The 15514-nt window shown below is 46.5% G+C and overlaps 2 long non-coding RNA genes across 3 annotated transcripts in view; one reads left to right on the top strand and one right to left on the bottom strand.

Moving 5' to 3' along the window:
* Positions 1-361: 361 nt before the first annotated feature.
* Positions 362-15514, bottom strand: part of LOC124249005 (uncharacterized) — a 20694-nt gene continuing 5541 nt past the window's right edge. Inside the window, exons 3-5 of one of the 2 annotated variants that reach the window (XR_006891217.1) lie at positions 12890-13042; positions 10243-10418; positions 362-4391 (exon numbers count right to left, since the gene is read on the bottom strand). This is a non-coding gene — a long non-coding RNA (uncharacterized LOC124249005). Of the gene's footprint in view, positions 4392-10242; positions 10419-12889; positions 13043-14860; positions 15139-15514 lie in introns of those variants that run through there. The other variant, XR_006891218.1, reaches the window with a different exon arrangement.
* Positions 4815-10002, top strand: LOC124249006 (uncharacterized). Its single transcript, XR_006891219.1, has 3 exons — positions 4815-5773; positions 7546-7936; positions 9715-10002. It is a non-coding gene; the product is annotated as an uncharacterized LOC124249006 (long non-coding RNA).

Genomic DNA, 15514 nt, shown 5'->3' with positions numbered 1-15514 from the left:
ATATTTGGGGTGCTTCTGCCTTTTAGCTATTACGAACAATGCTGCTATGAACACGAGTGTACAAGTAGCTGTTTGAGTCCATTTTCAACTTGCTTAGGTATATACCGAGAGGTGGAATTGGGGATCAGATGGTAATTCTCTGTTTAACTTTTTGAGGAGCTGCCATGCCCTTTTCCGCACCAGCCGCAGCATTTTACATGCCCACCAGCAGTGCACAAGGCTTCCAATTTCTCCACATCCTCACCAATACTTGTTATTTCCTGTTTTGTTTTTTTATATGTATATGATAGCCATCCTAGTGGGTGTGAAGTGGTATCTCACTGTGGTATTGATTTGCATGTCCCTGATGACTAAAGATGCTGAGCATCTTTTCGTGTGCCTTTTGGCCATTTGTATATCTTCTTTGGAGAGATGCCCGTTCAAATTCCCTGACCGTTTTTGAGTGGCTTTCTTTACAGTCGTGCTTTTGAAATTTGATTTAAGAAGTTCTTTCTCACCTCTAGGCAGAAAGATACTTTCTGACTTTTCTTCTACTAATTTTGGGGTGGGGGTAAACCTTTTGTGGGTGTGGTAAAATGTATATAATATTTTCTTTAGCCATTTGTAGGTGTCCAATTCAGCAGCGTTAATTACGTCCACAGTGCTGTGTAGCCATCACCACTATCTGTACCCAAAACTTTTTCAGCATTCCCAATAGGAACTCGGTTCCCATTAAACCATGACTCCTCATTCTCTCTCCCTCTGGCTTCTGGCAACCACCATTCTACTTTCCACCTCTGTGAATTTGCCTATCCTAGGTACCTCGTATGAATGGCATCATACAATATTTGTCCTTTTGTGTCTGGCTTATTGGACTCCGCATAATGTTTTCAAGGTCCATCTATGTCGTAGCATGTGTCACAATTTCATTCCTTTTTATGGCTTGAAGAGTATTCCATTATGTGGCTATAACATCTGCGAATTTCATAATTTTGCGCTCCACTTCCAGTCTTCGCTCCATCTAGAGTCCGCCTTTGTTTGCAGTGTGGTGTAAAGGTCCAGTTTTATGGAGGCCGGTTCCCCAACGCCATCTCCCGAACGGCTGTCCTTTCCGAGGTGGGCTGTGGGGCTGCCTGACTGGTTTAGTTCTCACATGTCCAGGGCCTGCTTCGGGCCACTGCTCTGCTTCTGACCTGTTTCTGCCTGTGCCAGCACCCCGTTGACTTTATTATAATGGGGCATGCCTTTCGACCACTGTAGGGCAAGTCTCCTCTTTCCTATTCTTTTTTAAGGCTGTGGCTAAGTTCTTTCCATGCCACATCTCATCAAATCCTCAGAGCAACCCTGAGTCGAAGGCACGATCCTTATCCCCACGAGACAGGTGAGGGAATTGAGGCCTCTGGGAGGGGAGGTGACTTGCTGAAGTTTACAGAGCTGACAAGTGGCAGAGCTAGGACAAAAGGAGACCTGCCTGACTCGAGGGCCAGCCTTTGATCCCTAACACCCAGCTGATTCTGCCATCTGCAGGCCGCCCGGCTTTTATCTGTAAGAAGGACAAAGGGGCAAGAGAGGCCTTCTGGGCTGGCCGCTTGCCAGTTAGCTCTCAGGTCCTTTCCTCATATCGGGAAAGGAAACCACTGAGCGTTTACACAGACAGACTTTCCAGCAGAGAACGCGGTACCGAGATGACGGAGGGGCCCAGAAGCCAAACAAGAGACGGTGAAGCAGCTCAGAGATTTCAGCAGAAAGCCATTGCCACCTTGAAGCTGGAGGGATGGCAGGAGGAGGTAACATTACAGTAGCCCTGTGGTCACTCTGCGAAGCTGGAAGCACTGTGGACTGTCCTGCAGGGGCTGGAGCCCTGGGGGAGACACCACGGTTGATGGAGATGCAGCCCAAGATGTCAGAAGAGAGGGAGAAATATTCTGCTTCTCCCTTCCTCCAGCCTCCTGTCTCCCATCAGGGCCACCTATTGGCCAATGGGAAGTCAGCCGACCCGGAGTCTGGGCAATGCAGCCGGCAGAGGTCAGCCCCTCTGTAATTCAGTGAAGAATGGAGGAAGGGTGGGCAATGGCTCTGAGGACAGAGAGCACCAGCCCCTGCCCAAGAGGCCCTCCCTTCCTGGTCCCAGTTCCCACCAGGCAGCCCCCATGTGGTTCCAGCCCTGGCTTTTTGTATCCAGTGACACCACAGCCTCCTTCTGTCCCTCTGGCCTCCGGCTGTGGCCCGTTCCAGGGTGCCGAATCCTGCCTTTTTGGCGTCTCAGCTCTCCCATCGTCTGTATAAGCAATTCCCTGTATGCCATTCCTTCTGTTTGAAATGCCCAGAGTGATCTCCGCTTTCCAGACTGGACCCCAGCTGATGCACCCGCCACGCCATAATTTACAGAATGGCCGCAGGGGCACCACGTGAAGTTTGTGGATTGATGGAGTAATGAACCAGAGGGCAGGGCAGAAACTAAGTGAGCTGGGTCCCCAAGGCTAGGCAATCCAGAGGCACACTGGGCCCAGCTTCAGAGCAACCGCGGCAATCTCGAGACTGGCCTGGAGTCCGCAGAGATGCTGAGGGTTCACGAGTCGGGCTCCAGGGCAGCCTCTCTCGAGGGCCCTGTGTGCCTGTGTCCTACGTCACCCGTACTCCCCTGCACAGCTGCCATAAGAAAGGACCGCAGACCGGGCAGCTTAAACCATGGAAGTTTATCGTCTTGTGGTTCTGGAGGCTGGAAGTCTAAGATCAGTGTCAGCAGCATTGGTTCCCTCTGAGGCCTCTCTCCTTGGCTTGTGGATGGTTGTCCTCTCCCTGTGTCTTCACAAGGTCATCCCTCTGTGTGTGCCCGTGACCTCATCTCCTCTTCTCACAGGGACACCGGTCCTAGTGTATTCGGGCCCACCCTCATGACCTCATTTTACCTTAACCACCTCTTCAAAAACCTCTCTCCAAACACAGTCCCACTGGAGGTCCTGGGGGCTAGGACTTCAATACATGGATTTGGGGGGACACAGTTCAGCCCGTAACAACCCCCAATATCACAGGGTGGGCATTATTGGCCTTGTTTTCCGAAGGACGAAATGGAGGCTTAGACACTTGTTTGCGCAAGGCCTCCAGAGCTGGGGCCGCTCGGTCCAGGGGCTGCTTCTCCCCCTCCAGGCCCCGGGAATCTTCTCACTCTCGTGCCTGCCTCAGACCCCAGGAGACGGATTCCAGTCTCCCTTTAATTCCTTTCCCGCGTGATGAGACAATGACCCAGCGTTTATTGAGATTTGCTATGTGCCAGGCTCATCCACTGGCGTCTTATATGTTGTGCTCCAAGATGCAGCTCCTTCAGGCCTCTGCTCACACCCCCTCCGAGACGCCCTCCCCGAGCCCCTGTCTGTAATGTGCCTCCACCCCCAGACCCATCCCCTGCTTTATTTTCCTTTACGGTGTCATCAGTACCTGAAATTACCTTGTCTGCCCGTTTACTTGTTGATTGTCTCCCCCACTAGACTGAGAGCCCCATGAGGGCAGGACCGGGTCCTGGTGCACCCTCAGTGCCTGGAGACTCTCACCAACCACTGACATCAGAGGGGCTCAGTGTTGGTTCAATAGATGATGAATGAATGAATTCTCTCTTTGAATCCTCATCAGACATCTCATTCTCTAGAAGAAGAGACTGAGGGTCAGAGAAAGTCCCTAATCTGCCCAAGCTCTGCCGGCTAGGAAGTGGTGAAGCTAGAGTTCACACCCGGGTCTCTGCTCTCGACTTCACACCCTGGCCAGTCACCTTGCCTCAGCCGTCCTCCCAAACCTCCCCCTGGTCTATGGCTTCCCAGACCATCCTCACAGCTACCCTGAGCCTCTCTGGTTCTGGAAATTCCCAGTGCCTTGCTGAGCTGGGCTGCAGTGTCATTCTGTGCCAGCAAGTGTCACCAGAGAATTCCTCGCGGCCACAGTCAGCTCTCTAGCACTCTAGAACATGAATGTGCCACAGTTTAATTAATCACCTTTGAGGATATTTCCAGGGTTTTACTCCACAAACCAAGCTACATCCTTGTACCTGTGTTCATGGGGTGTGAGGTGAGAATTTCTCTGGGAATGGATTTCTAGAAATAGAATTGCAAAGAGCAATGAAAATCTTTAAATTGCACAGAGTCCATGAATTTGCTAAGCCTGGTTTGCAACCAAGGAGTGTCAGGCCCAGAGAGGGCACGTGGGTTATCCAGGGGCACACAGCAAGCGAGGAGAAGGGCCAGGTTTGGAACTAGTTCCTCTGGCCATAAATTTTTCCACTGCATTTGGACGATGCTTCCACCCAGGCTTGAGTGTGGTCTTTGTGCCTTTTTCCAGGTGCAGGGCTGGACCTCACGGCTCCCCGTCATGCACTCATCCATACGTTTATTTAAGAGATGCACTGGCGAGATGCAGGCTCCATGCTGTAAGAAAGGCTCAAACAACAAGTGTCTCCTAGACACGAAAACAGTTAGTTTTCCCCTCTCACATCAATCTGAATGACAGCAGTGCAGGTCTGGATGGTGGCTTTGATGAGGATCAAGGCTGTCCCAGGGAGAGAAGCCCAAGGCATCCTGCCCTACACACCAATCTGCCATCCTCTGGGAGGCATAGGACGTCCTGACCTGATTCATAGCCAAAATTATAGGACCACAGGAAAACCAGACCCGACCCGCACTGCTATCATTTTAATGACATTTTTACATGATCTTTCCTTTGTCTTGTAAAGAGATAACTCACATACCTATGCCTTAAATTTAGCCCTGCCCTCAACCCATTGCAGCCCTTCACTGCCCGTGGGTCCTGTCCCCATGCTATTCTCTGAATACAGGAGCACTACTGCCACACCCTGAGAGTCCAAGAAATCTTTCTTTCGACTCCTTGGCTCACCGACCCCACATCATTTCTGGTGGCCCGTACAGGGATCTTGCTTCACCGGCTTGTGAGCTCAAGTTCTGGTAAGTACCGTTTTTGCTTTGTGCCTTTCTCTTTTCGAGGATGGATCTAAATTCACTTCTCCATCGGAAACCTTCTCAGACAGCTGTATCAATCCACGTTTGCTGCCCATGGCTACTCTATGGGGCAAATCTTGGCATTCAGCCTGAAAAGAATCAATACCTTAAGCCTGAGGGTGATAAAGAATGAATTAATCCATTCCTTCCTAATCCTATTCTAAAATATAAATTTTACATGGGCAGGGGTGACCACTTAAGTCATTAGGACAGTCGCCAATCTCCAAGACTCCCGTGGCAGGTTTCTTTTCCTAAGACTGGATGGGTATCCCTCCCTATGGTTCCTGACCACACTCTGAACTGCGGGAAAGTCCCAACCGGGACTCCAGTTGAAGGAAAGTACCAAACTTTAAACTTTGGTTCAATATGGGAACCCCTTCTTGGGAGAACGGCTCCAGGATGTAATTGGGTAAAATGTCCCCCAGACCAGCGGAAAATTCCTCACTGTTTTTCTCTATTTTTCTTTTATCTCTGGGACCATTCACCAGGCACCTATTACTACCAGGCATAATAGGGAAAGTATACAAGGGATGCAATGCTGGGGGACGCCCCCATTACCCCTTGCTATAGGAACCCCACAGGAGGAATGATGGGTAGGATGCTGCCCTGGGTTCAGGGGGTTGTCAAGGTAATGGACCCTTTTCTTTCATTTCTCTTAAAGTTATAGTGGCCATTTTGGGTTCCTTTTGAGCTTTGCAACCGAGAAACAAAGGAATCTTTAAAGAGTCAAAGGCTCCACCCCGGGAGCTCCCCCTACCCCGGTTTCCAAAATTAAGAGCTCTAATTGGCTTAAAGTAAGTGCTTACATCAATTCTAAATGTAGTAGAAATTAACCCAGGGTTTTTCAAGTTAACATGATGTGAATTAATCTTTGGTAACTGAAAAATTATTTAAGTTTGTTGGTTTGGTTGAAATAGGCATGTCCTCAGAGTCGTCAGTATTTGGACATGATGCGGACATGTAGCCTGGGTGTACTAGTCGAATAAGCTCATGTTGTCTGTTACAAATCCATCAGCAAAATAATAGTTTTAAATGATAGCTAATTTTGTCTAATATATCATGAAGTTTTCATAGGTAATCTGAACATAATTGTTGGAAACAAGTGATTTTGATAGATGAAGATGGGCAAGAGTTTTTGGGTACAATAATTATGTTTTATGGTCTGTATACTTGGGAACAAACAGCTTCCAAATTCTTTTTGGTAACAAACTTTAGAGTTTTGCCAAGTTAAGTTAAATGATAAAAATCTGTTGAGTATCTGGGTCATTTTTGGATAGGATAGAACACTGAAACATTATTGCTACTTTTGGCATCTTATTGCAGAGAGGCTAAAGGATGTTTGGGTCCATTAGCAAACACACCTTGTGTTTTATTACTAAGAAGTAGCATGTTTCTAGAAATTATGAAAAGTGTTAGAATGCTGATATAAAAGACATGTCATAGTTGCTTAGTTTTTAGTTTTTTGCTAGGGTCTGTAAAGGTTAAAAATTCTAATTAATATATGTAATTAAAGCTACTAAAAATTAATAATGAAAACAGCTCTATATACAAGGACAGTAAAATATGTTTTCAGTAAAGAAGGTATAGAGAATGGAGGTATTTTCGTTTGTTGGGTTAAGAAAGATAAATTTGTCCTAAAGTACTAGAAGGGAAGAAAGTAAGCATGGGACAAATTCTGAATGTAAAAGGAAAGTTGTAGAAGGTTTGTGAAAGAGAGGATCTGAGACAGTTTTACGTCTGTTCAAGTTGGCTAAGATTAAAGTAAATCCAATTAAGTAAATGAGTTTTAATATAAAAAGTAAGCTGGCACAAGAATTAGAATTTGGTTTTCTCTCTCAAAAGGATAATTTTCTTGAACTTTTGGTCTGCTCTTGATAAAGAGGAATAAAAGGTGTTTCTTTGAGTAAGTCTACCTACAAGACAGAAAATCTAGGTTTTGTTAGAATAATTCCCTGTGTTCAGAAGGACTGAGGTCTCTCTATTAAGATTTTTTTACTGTTTCTGCTGTCATTTTGAATAGATACCCAAGCATTGTTTCATAGTGAGTGTTGTTTCCTATTTGAGCAAGTGTTTTAAAACCTTTTGATATTTTTGATAAGCTTCTCCCTCAAAAAAATATTCAAACCCTGAATGAAAGCTTTCTTTTGACCCAGAAGAAGGAAGAGAATTTCTCCGAGGATTTTCAGAGGGCCCCTGAGACTTCTCAAAGAAATTTGCTCTCTCTTCCTATAAGAAGGAAGATACTAATCTTATTAGGCTTATTTGGTATGTTAAATTACATGGGAAGCAATGTCAAATAAGTGATGATAAACTTTCTTAGGTGGTATTATGTGGATAAATGTTATGAATATAAATGTTTTAAAATTATATAGCATTCCTAAAATTCTGATCTGTCCTGGTTGTCAGCTATAATTCCAGTTATTATCTTGAAGTGTTGTACATCACAGAAGTAGCCAAGTTTCTTTGTCAATTGCCCTTCTGAGTCTTTCATCATTTGCAGATGGTTGCTGTTTATTGCTGTTTTACTCTGATACTTTTTGCCTTTGCAAATATGTTTCATCTTCAGAGAAATTCATGGAAAGGATTCTGACACAGGATTCCAGAAAACACTTTTCTGATAAACTTTCAGATCATAATACTGAACTGGGTAAGAAATTACAGAATTCTAATAGAGAAACAAAGCTCATAAATCTGCTAACAGAAGATTAAGATCAAGAATCAATTATATAAGACTGAATGAACTGATGAGGATGATTATAATTTTTTATGAATTTTTTTGAAATATTGTTGATTTCTTGATGTTTTGTTTCATTTTCTCAGATTTAAGGAAATATTTTTCTCTTTTCTCTTATGCTATGACTTGTAACAATTTGGTGAAATTATACCTTTGTGAGCATAACTGAAACATTTATCTTTTTCTCCCTATCAGATCCCTCCAGATTTTGGAAACTTAGTGAGTGAGTATGGTTATTTCATGGCAGTATAGTTACTTGCATAAGTTCAATAAGAATCTGTTCTCCTTATAACAGGACACATTTGGAAACATTGGTTATATAACCAAGGCCTTGAATGGAATGTCATATTTGAGAGAAACATATAGGCTCAGATATGACAAAACAGCTTTTGAGGGGAAAAGGGTGACTTTCTGGAATAAAGCCACCTGGAAATATTGGCCTGGTACCTTGTTTACAGGGATTCCAACAATATTACTTGGCAAGCAAGGAAGGTGACTTATCTGGCAGGTGCCTGGAACCCCAAATATTTTGGGGGACCTCGAAGAGAGGAGTCCACCCAAATCTGTAGGTACTGCAGGAAAAATCTTATGGCAAGTCCTTGGCTTGGCTTTCCTGGCCTCAAGAGGCCTTGAAAGTTCAATCTGAGATTCCTCATAAAAAAATCCAGCAAAGCAGATTTAAAAGAGCCTATATGACCAATTCTTGCTGCACTTATGTAAATAATTGGACCAAGTTTTATTGAAACTAAACTTATTTTGCAAACCAGTTAATCTTAATTTGGCTATCTTTTGTAAAAATGAGGGTGATTTTAGAGAGAAAAATTGTTTCAGTAGAAGCTATAGTACACATTCATGGGTATTAGATTCCAGCTCTTCTCTTCTACAAGATTCATCTGTTACTAATCATAATGTCTCCTTGTGGCCATCCGTCTCTGATACCTGGGAGTTCCCTGGCCACAATCAAACCTTTTCCTTCAACTCTACTGCCCAAATTCTAACTAGATTTGCCTTGTCACAGGTGGATCATAAACAATGAGTTTCCTAAGGTAAAGTCCCCAACTTATCGATACACACAGGATGGACTATAGCAAATTTGGGACGAATATATTTGGCTCACTCCTACTAGTGGCCAACCCAGTCAAAAGGCCACTATGTTGGGAACAAACCAATCACACCTGTGATACGTGGCCTAATAGCACCCGACCTATGGGGAAAATTCCCCATTATGTGTGTTCTCATATCATAGCCTTAAGAAATACTGATTGGTTTGGGACTGACTGGGATAGATGGCCCAGCGTACATTGGTTAGCCCCTAATGGCACTCAGTGGCTATGTGGCTCCAACCTATGGCCTTGGCTGCCGCCTAGATGGCTTGGACAATGCACCCTAGGCTTCGTCTGGATGCAAGGCAGAACTACATTTACTATATCTCCTCCTGCTAACCTACCCAAGCTGTGACAACGCTGGACCCATTCTGTCTTCCACTGATGTGATCACCTTGCCTCAATTTTCCTTCCCCAATTAGGAATTCAAAGTGTCATCTGGCACATGGAAGCCCTAGGCCAACTTAGCATGAAGGCATTAAACGATACACAACATAGCCTTTCACTGCTCGATTTAGAAGTATCCCAAATGCGTAAGGGGGTCCTCCAAAACCAAACGGCACTGGATGTCTTGACGGTGGCACGGGGGGGCACTTGTGCCATTACAAAAACTGAACGTTGTGTCTATATTCCTGACTACCATCAAAATATCTCTGGCTTCCTATCTGATATGAGCCACCAAATTAAATCCATGTCTGACCCCACCCTGTCCCTAAATGCTTGGTTGGACTCCTGGTCAGGTCCAGGTCTCTGGACTACTATCAAAGCCTCATTCATTGGGTTAGTCACATTGCTTGTATTTCCTATTATAATTTGTTGTCTGTTTCATTGTCTTCCACATGTCAACAAAGTTTCGCCTCCTGGACCACCTCTCATCAAATGATTCTCTCATCTCCAGGGGATCTGTACACCTTGTCAGCCTTGGACTCCATGGATGCAACCTTCCAGTCCACTGAACGTCCTGCCTGTACCCCTGTGGTCCCCATTTAGGGACAGCTCTACGACCTTGTACGGCCGGGAGTAGTTACAGAAGACTGACCATTGTCCATATCGCCAAAGGATTTCCAGGCCAAATGGGTTCAGGGAGGATTTCATGATGAGGATCAAGGCTGCCCCAGGGAGAGAAGCCCAAGGCGTCCTGGCCTACATGTCAATCTATATCACCCTCCAGGAAGCATAGGACATCCTGAACTGATTCGACCTGACTCATATCCAAAGTTATAGGACCACCCAATAACCAGACCCCACCTGCACTGATACCATTTTAATGACTTTTTTACATGATCTTTCCTTTGTCTTGTAAAGAGATAACTCATACACCTACACCTTATAAATTTAGCCCTGCCCTCAATCCATTGCAGCTCTTCACTGCCCATGGGTCCTGTCGCCATGCTATTCTCTGAATAAAAGAGCACTACTACCAGACCTTAAGACTCCAAGAAATCTTTCTTCTGACTCCTCAGCTCGCCGAGCCCACATCAGCTTCGTGGTATCAGGGACTCAGATTCTTGCTATCTTACAGCTGCTCTTCCATCTTCAACCGGCAGTTTCCACCTCATGGTCCAAGGTAACTGCTCTGGCACTGCCATCACGTCTACATTCCTGCCAGTGGGAAGTATAGAAAAGGAAGTAGAATTCAACCCATTTAGGGACACAAACCAGAATGCTTTGTGCCACTTCCCCTCTCGTTCTTTTGGCCAGAGTTAGTCAGATGTCCTACACTGCTGCAAGGGAGGCTGGAAACGGTGGTCAGTCCTTAACTGACAGGGCTGGGCAGCCATGTTCTCTGCTAAAACTAGGGGTACTGTTACCAATGCATATATTGTCTGTTCTCTGCCACTCACGCATTTTCTGAGCGCCTACAACGCACAGAGAAGATTCAGCAGACTGGAAAGAGCGTGGACTTTGGAAATTGACTCATCTTAGGTCTGAATCCCAATTCCGCCTTCCCCAGCTGCGTATCATGCCCTCTCTGAGCCTCAGTTTCCTCCTTTATAAAACGGAAGCAAGAGAGTAAATGTGCTCATCCCTGTGCGGGAGCGCGAGAGTCACAAAGCAGCCTCAGCACTCAGCCTGGTATACAGCTGGCACTAAAGAAATGGCAGTTGCTTTTAAAATGAGCCAGACCCTGAGCTGGGCCCTCAGGGGCCAAAGGTGGCTCGGCAGCAGCCCCCCCTTCGATTCCAGTGGAGAGACATTCTGGCAGCCGCCAGACTTGTCAATAAAAGCCCGAGACATGTCAGCACAGAATCCTAATGCATCAATCACGCATGAGTCAGAAGGAGTTATGCACATAAATCGCAAAGTAGCAGCTGGGCCCAGGATTCCTAGCACCCCTCCAATCCCCCCTCCCCAGCCCCATTTTACAGAAGAGCGGCAGAGTCGGGGGAAGAGCTGCAAGCACAGTTTTATTCCATCAGTCTTCTCCTAATGGGGCATGTGGGTTGGTTCCAGTTTGGAGCCCTGTAAACAGACTTGGCTGGGCCTCCCTGTGCCTGTAGGAGTGGGGCTTCCCAGGGCAGCCTGAGAGCAGCAGAATTGCGGGGGTGAATTTAGATCCGTGGGGTGCTCCAAGTGCAACAGAGGAAAGCGTCTCTCCCCAGTTTCCTGACCGATTAGTTTCTCATCCTCAGCTCGATTGTCATGTGGGGCTGGAGAACCCTGTGTTTGTGGGGCTGTCGTGTGTACGGCAGGATGTTCAGCAGCCAGGAGCATGTCACCCGTGGTGTGACAGCCACAAGTGTCTCCAGACATTGCCAAATGTCCCCCGGGGGCCCAAAATATCCTCAGTTAAGAACCAGTGCTTTAGCTGTACAGCGCCTACAATCGGGACTTCTAAATACAAATTCCTTTTTTTTTTTTAAGATTTTATTTTTTTCCTTTTTCTCCCCAAAGCCCCCCGGTACATAGTTGTATATTCTTCACTGTGGGTCCTTCTAGTTGTGGCATGTGGGACGCTGCCTCAGCGTGGTTTGATGAGCAGTGCCATGTCCGCACCCAGGATTCGAACCAACGAAACACTGGGCCGCCTGCAGCAGAGCATGTGAACTTAACCACTCGGCCACGGCGGCAGCCCCTAAATACAAATTCTTTCAGCAGATTTGTGGATGTTACTGATTTTCTTCTCTTTGGGAAGGTGCATGTTTTATGTCTTTGGAATGGGTACAATGACCTTGGTAGTCATCAGTTTAATAATAAAGATGTTAGGGGCTGGCCCGGTGACACAGCAGTTAAGTTCATGCACTCTGCTTCTGTGGCCCAGGGTTCACCAGTTCGGATCCAGGGCACGGGCCTACGCACCACTTATCAAGCCATGCTGCGGTAGGTGTCTCACGTATAACGTAGAGGAAGATGGGGACAGATGTTAGCTCAGGGCCAGTCTTCCTCAGCAAAAAGAGGAGGATTGGCAGCAGATGTTAGCTCAGGGCTAAATCTTCCTCAAAAAAAAAAAAAGCATAAAGATTGTGGGTCATTATTGGGACAATTAGCAAGATTTGGATATAGACAATAAAAATTATAACATTGTATCAATGTTGAATTTCCTGGTTTTGAAAACTACACAGTGGTCATGTAAGAGAATGTTCTTGTTCTCAGAAGATGCACATTAAAGTATTTTATTTAGGAGTAAAAGGACATTGTGTGTATAACTGACTCTCAAATGGTTCAGAAAAATTACACATAGAAAGAAGGATAAATCAAGGGTAGCAAAATGTTGACAATTGGGGGATCTGAGTAAAGGAGAGATGGAAGTTTACTGTGCTATTCTTGCAACTTTTTTGTAAATTTGAAATTATTTAAAAAGGGATTTTTTTTTGAATCACCTATGTTTCATCCTAGTTTTTAAAACATGGTCTTGGGGCCAGCCCCAGTGGCCTCGTGGTTAGGTGTGGTGTGCTCTGCTTTGGGAGCCCAGGTTCACTTCCCAGGGGTGGACCTACACCACTCGTCAGTGGCCATGCTGTGGCAGTGACCCACTTACAAAATAGAGGAAGGTTGGCACAGATGTTAGCTCAGGGCGAATTTCCTCAGCAAAAAAACCACAACAAACCATGGTCTTAATCTGTTATTCCCACCTGCTCCTAGGAAGAGGAAAGTCATTGCATGATTTTGCCCAGGATCCGTGGTCCCCATTCAGGTCACAGTCCCAAGAACATCCCAGAAAGTGTTCTCAGTGTAAGCCTGGCGGCTGGGAAGACCCTTCGCATTTTTTTGGGTCTGTAAAATGCCTGGAAAGGAATTCCACCCAACATTAACAGTGGTTAGCAATGGCAACTCCCCCACCCCCCCAATCAGCCCAGGTGCCTGGGGGAAGACACCCCATCCCCGGGTCCTTGAGAGCACTGATGGGTCTAGGGGTAATCTTATCCCCCTGCTAATGATTGGTCCAAGAACGGGCATGTGCTGCAAGGAGCCAATGAGGAATGAGGAGGCTCCAGGCTGGTCTTTGACTTGCTTTGATCAAAAAATGAGAGGAAGTGACTTTATGAGACTTCTGAGCCTACAACTCTTGGATGCTGCCCTGAGAATGCCACGTAACAAGGCCAGTCTAGCTTGTGGAGGTTGAGAGGCCACCCACAGAACCGCAATGCCCCAGCCAACAACCAGCACCCGCTGCTGGACGTATGAATGAGGCCACCTTGGACCTTCCAGCAAAGCTGCATGAATGAGCCCAGGGGAAAGCAGCAGAGGAGCCACCGGCCAGTCCACAGATTGTGAGAAGTAATAAGTCAGTGCTGTTTTCAGCAACCATTGGGGGATGAATGTGATGATTCAGTGAGGTTGTAACATGACCTGGCAGGCAGAAAGTGCTCAATAAATGCTGGTCATTATTGTTGACCATGCATGTCTGCTCTCATCCCCTCTGCCATCACTCCCTCCGTTTTCCCCATCTAGTGAAGCACTCCCTGTCATTCTCCACCCAGCTTTGCACCCTGCTTCATTTCTCCACGTCATTGGTCCCTCCCTGACATTAATTATCTTTATCTGTTTATTATCTGTCCCTCTTGCAACTGTGAGGGCAGGGACCTCATCTGTCTTGCTCACTGCTGTACTGCCAGCATTTTACCCAGAAGCCCGCCCACAGCAGGTCTCAGTAAAGATCTGGTGAGTAAATGAATGGGGCAATCCAGATCAACACGATTTGAGGCAAGTCATGGGGGGATCTGTCTCCCAACACTGTGACACCTTGGGAGTGTCCATCTCCGGCAGCTCTGTAGCCTGAGTCTCAGAGCCAGGAGGAGCTAGAGAACAGAGACCTGAAGGAGAAGGGGCTTCTCTTTCCCTCACCCCCTCATCCCATCGACCAGCAAATCCTGGCCACCGTCAAAATGCATGATCTCTGGAGAGCACATGCACCGGGAAGCAGGTACAGTGAGTGCAAAGGCCCTGCAGTGGGTTGACAATGGGAGATGTCAGGAGACAAGGCTGGAGAGTCAGCAGGGCCCAGATTAGCAGGGTTTTGAATGTCAGGTGAGGGTGCGGACCTCATCCCCCTACCCTTCTTAGTCAAGTGAAACAGACGGGGAAGCTGACAAACATTTCTGCAGCATCTCCAGCCTACCAGGTAGCCCACCTCTCACTGTGCTCACTGTGAGCTTTAAAACAAACCTATGAAGAGTATTTCTTCCATTTCATGAAAGGAAAATGGACCCTTATGGCTCAGAAACACAGTGTGAGGGGCTGGCCCCGTGGCTGAGTGGTTAAGTTCGAGCGCTCCGCTGCAGGCAGCCCAGTGTTTCGTTGGTTTTTCTTTGGTTCGAATCCTGGGCACGAACATGGCACTGCTCATCAAACCACGCTGAGGCAGCATCCCACATGCCACAACTAGAAGGACCCACAACAAAGAATATACAACTGTGTACCAGGGGGCTTTGGGGAGAAAAAGGAAAAAAATAAAATCTTTAAAAGAAAAAAAAAAAAGAAAAGAAACACAGTGTGAGACCCCAACCTCAAAGGCTGAGCCCCTCCCACTGCCCATCACTGCTCTCAACCTTCACCCTGTCGATGCAAATAACCCATGACCACTCTGTAAATGAAAACTGGGGTGAGTTTATTCTGAGCCAAAATGTGAGGACCATACAGCCCGGGCCCTTCCCTCCCCAAGGAAGGAAGGGAACCAAAGAAGTGGGGTGTACGGAGTGGTTAGATACCCTCAAAGACCATGTTTCACATATGATTGAAAAGTCCCTTTTACAATAGTCACGAGACCGCTCTGTCGGCACAGCAATGGATGGACACAGCAGGGAGCAGGTCTGTTGTCTCCAGCTGGGTGGTCACAGGTGAGCTGGGTGGTCACAAGTGAGCACAGCAATCAGTTCCTAGCCTAGGAGAGATGCTTATCCTCAAGGAAATGCCAATGTGGGAGGAGTTGCACCTTTATCTTAAGGCCTTTTGTTCTTGCCATAGGAAATGCTTAAAGGGGATATACAATGCGTGCTCAACAGCCACAATCAGGCCCTTTTGGAAAAACAAGGTCAGGCCGAATTAGGTTTACACCAAATGGCTTCCTCATATACTCCACTCTGTCTTCTTACATGCCATTTCTATCTGTCAGCCTCCATCTTAGGTGTGTGATTCTGCCTGTTCTCTCCTTACTGGCTTTGCTCTAACTTGGTGACCAAAATCACATGTCATTCTCTAGGCCAGAAAAATGACTTGACACCCACTTGACATCTCTACTTGGGACGTCCAACCTGCAT

This window comes from Equus quagga, chromosome 12 (genome assembly GCF_021613505.1).
Source record: "Equus quagga isolate Etosha38 chromosome 12, UCLA_HA_Equagga_1.0, whole genome shotgun sequence".
Lineage (NCBI taxonomy): Eukaryota > Metazoa > Chordata > Mammalia > Perissodactyla > Equidae > Equus > Equus quagga.
The sequence above is the reverse complement of the archived record's forward strand: the minus strand, read 5'-3'. Positions and strand labels throughout refer to the sequence as shown.